At 40.5% G+C, this 6440-nt stretch overlaps 1 pseudogene; it reads left to right on the top strand.

The window, feature by feature from the left end:
- Positions 1-5948: 5948 nt before the first annotated feature.
- Positions 5949-6067, top strand: LOC145401863 (5S ribosomal RNA; annotated as a pseudogene).
- Positions 6068-6440: the final 373 nt, after the last annotated feature.

The raw sequence follows: 6440 nt of genomic DNA, 5'->3' as shown, positions 1-6440 counted from the left end.
TTAGAGTGTTTGTGAAGAGTCTGTTGCTTCACCCAACAAAACAATAACAAGACTTACCTGATTTTGTCATCAGCTGCCAGTCTTCAGCATGGAGCAGCAGAGCAGGAGGCAAAGAAAGAATCAGACGGTTCTGGATGTTAAAATCCTCTTCAGCAGTGTGTGCATGTTCTCCAAGGGCAGGACCAGCCAAGACCAACAACTGAAGATAAATTCTGCATTACTGTACTGTATAAAGAATCACAGTAAAATTCATCCAGACTGGATAAACATCCCTTAACTGTTTCCCTATCCCTCCTGTAAGAAGGATGGACAACTGCACAAGAAGGGTAAACTTAAGCCTATGGTCCACCAGGTTTATGTTGCAGATAAACCTGGGGTCACATCATCATCATTATCCCATCCACAAGTGAGGTTAGGTAGGGTACATTGTTGGAAAAAAAAGAATGAATACGATACTGGAAGAACTAATCAACAGCATGCTTAATGATATGAGCCTCACACTCATCCACTTACCCTTCAAGATCCTGCAGTCCTGCCACCATTCAAGTGCCTGGAATGTTGGCTCCAACTGACAGGTAAAGTTGTTCACAGGCAGCTTCATATTTAACTGTCAGAGTTCATCTAAAACATGTATATATAAAATACAATATTACAGTATACTAGGCAGATCAGAAGGAAGGAAGGAATAATGAAGAATCAGCACAAAGCCATAACATAGCCATATGGCACTGTACGAGTTGAGGGAAAATAAAGGCTGTAAGAAATACTGAAATACTGAGAGGAGAGGTAGGACAGAGAAGCAGAAGAGGACAGTAAGGAAAGACTGGAGACCAAAAGGCCCCTTTTAGGTACCTCTTACGACAAGTAGGGATATCATCATCAAGTACCTCCTAAGATGTCACCAAGCATTTAGGAAATATCAAGTATACCTCCATATTATGTCAATGAGTTCTTAGGTTTGTGTCACCAAACCTCCAAGTAACATTAAACATTTGTCACCAAACATTATCAAGTACCTTTGAGATGTCACCATACCTCTAAATAATGTCACCAAGTTTTTTGGTTTTCAAACCTCTTAGCAACACCAAGTATTTATGTCACCAGACATTTAAGAAATATCAACCATACCTCTATATAATGTCACTGAGTTCTTAGGTTTGTGTCATCAAACTCCAGTAACATTAAACATTTACATCACCAAACATTATCAAGTATAGTACCTTTAAGATGTCACCATACCTCTAAATAACATCACCTAATGTCACCAGGCTTTAAGGATTAGTCACCAAACCTCTTGGTAACATCAAGTACTTATGTCACCAAACATTAAAGAAATATCAAGTACCGTTCAGATGTCACCATACCTCTAAATAATGTCACCAAGCTTTTAGGTTTGCCACCAAATCTCATAGTTACATTAAATATTTGTCACCAAACATTATAAAAAAAATCTTCACCTCCTAAATAATGTCATCAAGTTTGTAGGTTTGTCACCAAACCTCAACATTAAATATATATGTCACCAAACATTATCAAGTACAGTACCTTTAAGATGTCTCCATACCTTTAAATAATGCCACCAAGCTTTTAGGTTTGCCACCAAACCTCAAACTAACATTAAATATTTGTCACCAAACTTTATCAAGAAACCTTTGAGATGTCACCATACCTCAGTGTCACCAAGTTTTTACGTTTGTGTCACCAAACCTATTTGTAACATCAAATATTTAAAGACGTCACCAGACACCTAAGAAATATCAAGTACCTTTGAGATGTCACCATACCTTTAATGTCACCAAGTTTTCAAGTTTGTCACCAAAACCTCTTAGTAACTTTAAATATGTATTATAAGTTGTCAACCACACATGGTACATTTAATCAATTTAGCTAAGGAAAACACCCGATGGTAAGCTAAATTATATGGTACCACACTCTGTCTGGGCTTTCTAAATTTTTACGGCCGGATGCCCATTCCTGACACCAACCCTCCCCAATTTATCCAGGCTTGGGACTGGCACTGAGCTGAGCAAGATTCCTTATCCTTGGATCAAGCACAACTCAATGGCTGGGTTAAAATGTCATATACTACTCTTAATTCACCTTGGCCTTAAATTCTATCCAGTCTGAATTCTGAATTCTTGCAATATTAACAAATGCCACACTCCTTTTACTATAATCTGACTTAGAACTGCCATCCATAATTCTGACAAGATATTAACAACAGAATATTGTGATAGTATTGAAGTGCTATGAAAAGCAAGCAAAGCCATTGCATTGTATTTTTCTGCCACCGAACCGTGAGATGTAAGCTGCAAAAGGACAAAAATCTAGGCCAAGTTATGGCAACACGAGTAAAGTGTGTAGCTCTCTCTTGAAATCCATTTTTTTTTTTCCATAATTGTCATAGCTCAGTGGCAGAAGATGGCTGTACTAAGGTTCAACATCCTTTCCACTGAACTTATTCCACCATATTATGGTGGTGGTGATCAGTTACAGCTCAACATTCAAGATGAAGAGACTGCAAGTTTATGCCCAGATAAAATGAACCGAGTATGGCTGATGTCGAGTGAACTGGTGGGTTAAGGCACTGCAGTAGGATGGAGCCAGTAAGGGCATCTGAGGGATAGCTGAGGTTTACCGATGACAATGCCATTCAGGGATGAATGAGGCTGGTCATCCTTGCCCTAACCCCTCTGTGGCAGGCAACGTAAATATACTGTAAGGTACAGGTATATTATGTAGGTCCAGCTTATTCAAGTATTTTGGTGGGAGGGTTGGACTGCAGTGCTATCAAATACACTCCCATCTTTATGCCTGCCATCCCAAACAACCATGGTTAAGATTGAAGATCACAGAGGATCAGCTAAGACGTTCACCTACTGCTTTTTCAAAACAACAGAGCAGTATCAAGAGCACATGTAAAGGCACTGTCACCAACCTACAACAACAACCATTTCACTAACAAAGGTCACCTCTAAACAAGACAAAAATCACTGGCAGCAAAATCAAGCTGAAAATAAAATTACTGGATACAACAGCTCCTTTGTGTAGATCTCAGCCAAGTTCGGGTGAAGGGACTATAAGAATTAAACTAACAAGATTAAATAGGAGATAAAACTTCTGCACTGCTCATGTAAATCTGAGTCAAGTAAATGTGAAAGGACTATGGAAAGAATGACTAAAAACCGGACACTGAATATAAGGTGTAAGAATAATACATCATTCATGAACATCTGGGTCAAGCTAAGATGAAATGACTGTAGAAACAAGGTCATCGGATATAAGGCATAAAAGTACCACGTCGTTTGTGACATGATTAAAGTACATACACAATACAGTATCTTCCTGTAGATACTGTGCATGATATAATGTGTGTGTGTGTGTTTTTCCCAACAAACAATGTCAATTTTTTTCTAAACCTCACATTTCAACTACTCATATCTGTCACTTAAAGGCTAAAAATAATAGCTTAAAACAAAACAAAAAAATGTATGCACTGCTACCTCTACCTTCCTCCCTATCTACACCCAAAGTTCCATGTTATCTCCTATACTTAGTTTATTTTCACTCCACTCCAACACCTTAAATGAAATGCGTACTGTATGTATCTTATACATGTATTTTAGGTATGAGGCAGGAATAAATGTCCCTGTTATCCAATCAAATAAATCTTCCAATCTTACTACACTTCCATCAACAGAGCTGAAAGAGTTTAAGGTTGTTTGTCACAGCAGAACAACAATGCAACAGTACCTTATGTTTACCTTGGATGGCATTTTATTAGTCTAGTCTTTAATCCACATTCATACTGATACACCTCAAAACTATTCTCTTTCTCTGGTCTATTCTGCCCTTAAGGAGTGCTGGGGTCTGCGGCTAGGCTACTCAGTACAGATATTTAAGGAGAAAGAGACAGGCAGCTGACCTGAGTGGCATTACACGAGCAATAAACCCCAACCACCACTTAGAAATACACCAATAAACCCCAACCATCCCTCAGAAGTAGACCCTTATGTGCCACATCTAGTTGGTGTTCCACTGGACCACCACTAAGTACACCAACCAATATTTTATCCCAAATAAGTGCAAGAAACAATTACTCTGCCCAGCTCCACATGTCTGCACAAATAATACTGTTGTGACTGTATATACAGTAAACTTCCTCCCCTCCTTACCAACTTCAACAGGACGGGGCTGCTGTGCACAGTGGATGCTTATATTACAAACACCAATTTAGCAATCAACCAATTCAGGACATTAAATCTTTTCTTGTCAACACTGCCCAATCAAGCAACCAATAATGGGTAAAATATGTTAATTCACAGTATGTGTGCATTAGTCTCAGTCGTCACACACGGGTGCCCACCCAGGCAGTTAAAACAAAACTGCGTTCAGGCCACCAAAGCAAAACACACCAGTAATGTTCCAGCTGTCAGTGATGCCATATCTCCAGCGTGATAGTATGTGATAACTACAATACTATTACATATCTCCTGCAGTACAATACAGCAGAGCGCAATAATGCCTAAAATCAGCACAAAAGATACTAAGGAAAAATTACTGGTACCCTACATGCTGGAATGTTGAAAAATCTGAAAAAGGAGTATCCCCCACAGCCACCATGGCCATACGGCATGCAAAAGACTCAGGCCTATGCTATCCTGAGGAGGAAAAAAAAGCCAGGAAAATATTCGGCAGCACGAAACAAGGCTTTGTGCAGGTACAAAGTCAAAGAATTTAGAAAGGGAATTGCTAAAATAAAAAGAACACACAATGAACTAGACAATGCCCTATACATGGCATAAACAGGAGAGGGACATGGTGTTACTGATTAAGGAGTTAGAACAAGACAGCAGGTAAGAAATTTGCTGAGCATTTTAACGCAGAAAACTTTAATGCAAGTGAAGGGTGGCTAAAATGGTACTGCAAGATACTGGAAACAGAAAATCTGTTGGTATGCGCTGAAGAAAGAGGCCACTCTTCAAGACTAGTAAATTTGCAATGAAGGCTGGTTTATTCTGGACGGCACTTCCCAGTAATACCTGGGCAGAGGGCACAATCTGGTGTTCCAGGGTATAAGATGAGCAAATCCCACAACTTTTTTTGTGTGCCACTGCCAACAGCTTGCCTAAGATACAGCCCATGGTTGTTAGCAATGCTAACAAACCAGTGGCATTGTTACCCTTTATGAAGAACTTTCCTGTAAACTATGAAAGTAACCCAAAAGCATGGTTTACAACTGCCATCACGAGACTGGTTTTTCAACGTATACGAGTATGTGCCTGATGTTAAACTCTGGATTAATAAGAAGGTGGTACCAAGAGACATATGGGCTGTTCTGTCGTTAAACTGTGTTTTGGCCAAGGATGCCAGAAGTGGGGGTTGCAAGGGGGACAGTTGCCCCCTCTTCATTGCTAATGGGCAGGCAAACAGGGGCTTTTGCCCCCCTCCCTATAGCTTGTTGCCAACTCAATACAACTATGCTATGCAGCACAAACAAGAAATTTGAGCATACAGTATTTGCTATGGTATGCCACTGTTCATGAAAGCATACCAAAATCTGTCCAGCTGAAATAAATGAAGACAATATGCTAGTTTTTTGGACAGCCATGATTTAAATGGCCAAGAATCTCAAGATAAATGCGAGGGTTATATACAGTAGATGTAACAATTTCTTTCAGTGTCTACATTTGATGCATCATTCCTGCTTGGAACTCCTTCCAAGGGATGGCCACATAGCAGAACAGCCTCCAGTTGTCCTTGTATAAATATGCACTCTTCACACCATGATTCCTGCATCCGCCCCCCCACCCACCACCACCATTCCATCTCTCAATGCATTTTTCCACTCAGTTTACCCAACATACTGCACATATTCCTCTTGCGCCAACAACATAATTTGGCAGATGATTAGCATTCGGCCCCAGAATGCTTTTGTTATTAATTGCAATAACGGCCATACCACGTTGAGTACACCGCTTCCCGTTCAATCAGCGAAGTTAAGCAACGTTGGGTCTGGTTAGTACTTGGACGGGTGACCGCCTGGGAACATCAGATGCTGTTGGCATCCCTACGTCAAGTGGGGTTGGTGGAGGATTAGTGCCCCTCCCTGTAAAACAATTAACTCTAAGCCCTTGGCCACCCTGTCTGGGATACATGGCGTCTGGCAATGAATGAATTTATCTTTGGTGCCAAGCAGGGCATTGGAGTCAGTACCCAAAACACCTGACTCCGACTCCTTGATTTCTTGTGTGTCTGATTCCGACTCTGACCCCATAGACTAATAAATTTGCCAAGATGGGTCTTCACTGACTTGCACATGCTCAAAATTCCCACCTCACTGCTTACTGGCACTGGGAGACACCTTCATGTCACTTTATCCTATAACCAATTCATTCCTAGTAATTTGTATCAACCCCTAGGCGCCGGTCCATGTCATA

The sequence above is a fragment of the Coenobita brevimanus genome, chromosome 56 (assembly GCF_032717465.1).
Source record: "Coenobita brevimanus isolate Jiangsu-jjx chromosome 56, ASM3271746v2, whole genome shotgun sequence".
NCBI lineage: Eukaryota > Metazoa > Arthropoda > Malacostraca > Decapoda > Coenobitidae > Coenobita > Coenobita brevimanus.
Note: the sequence above shows the minus strand (reverse complement) of the source record. Positions and strands in the feature narration are given on the sequence as shown.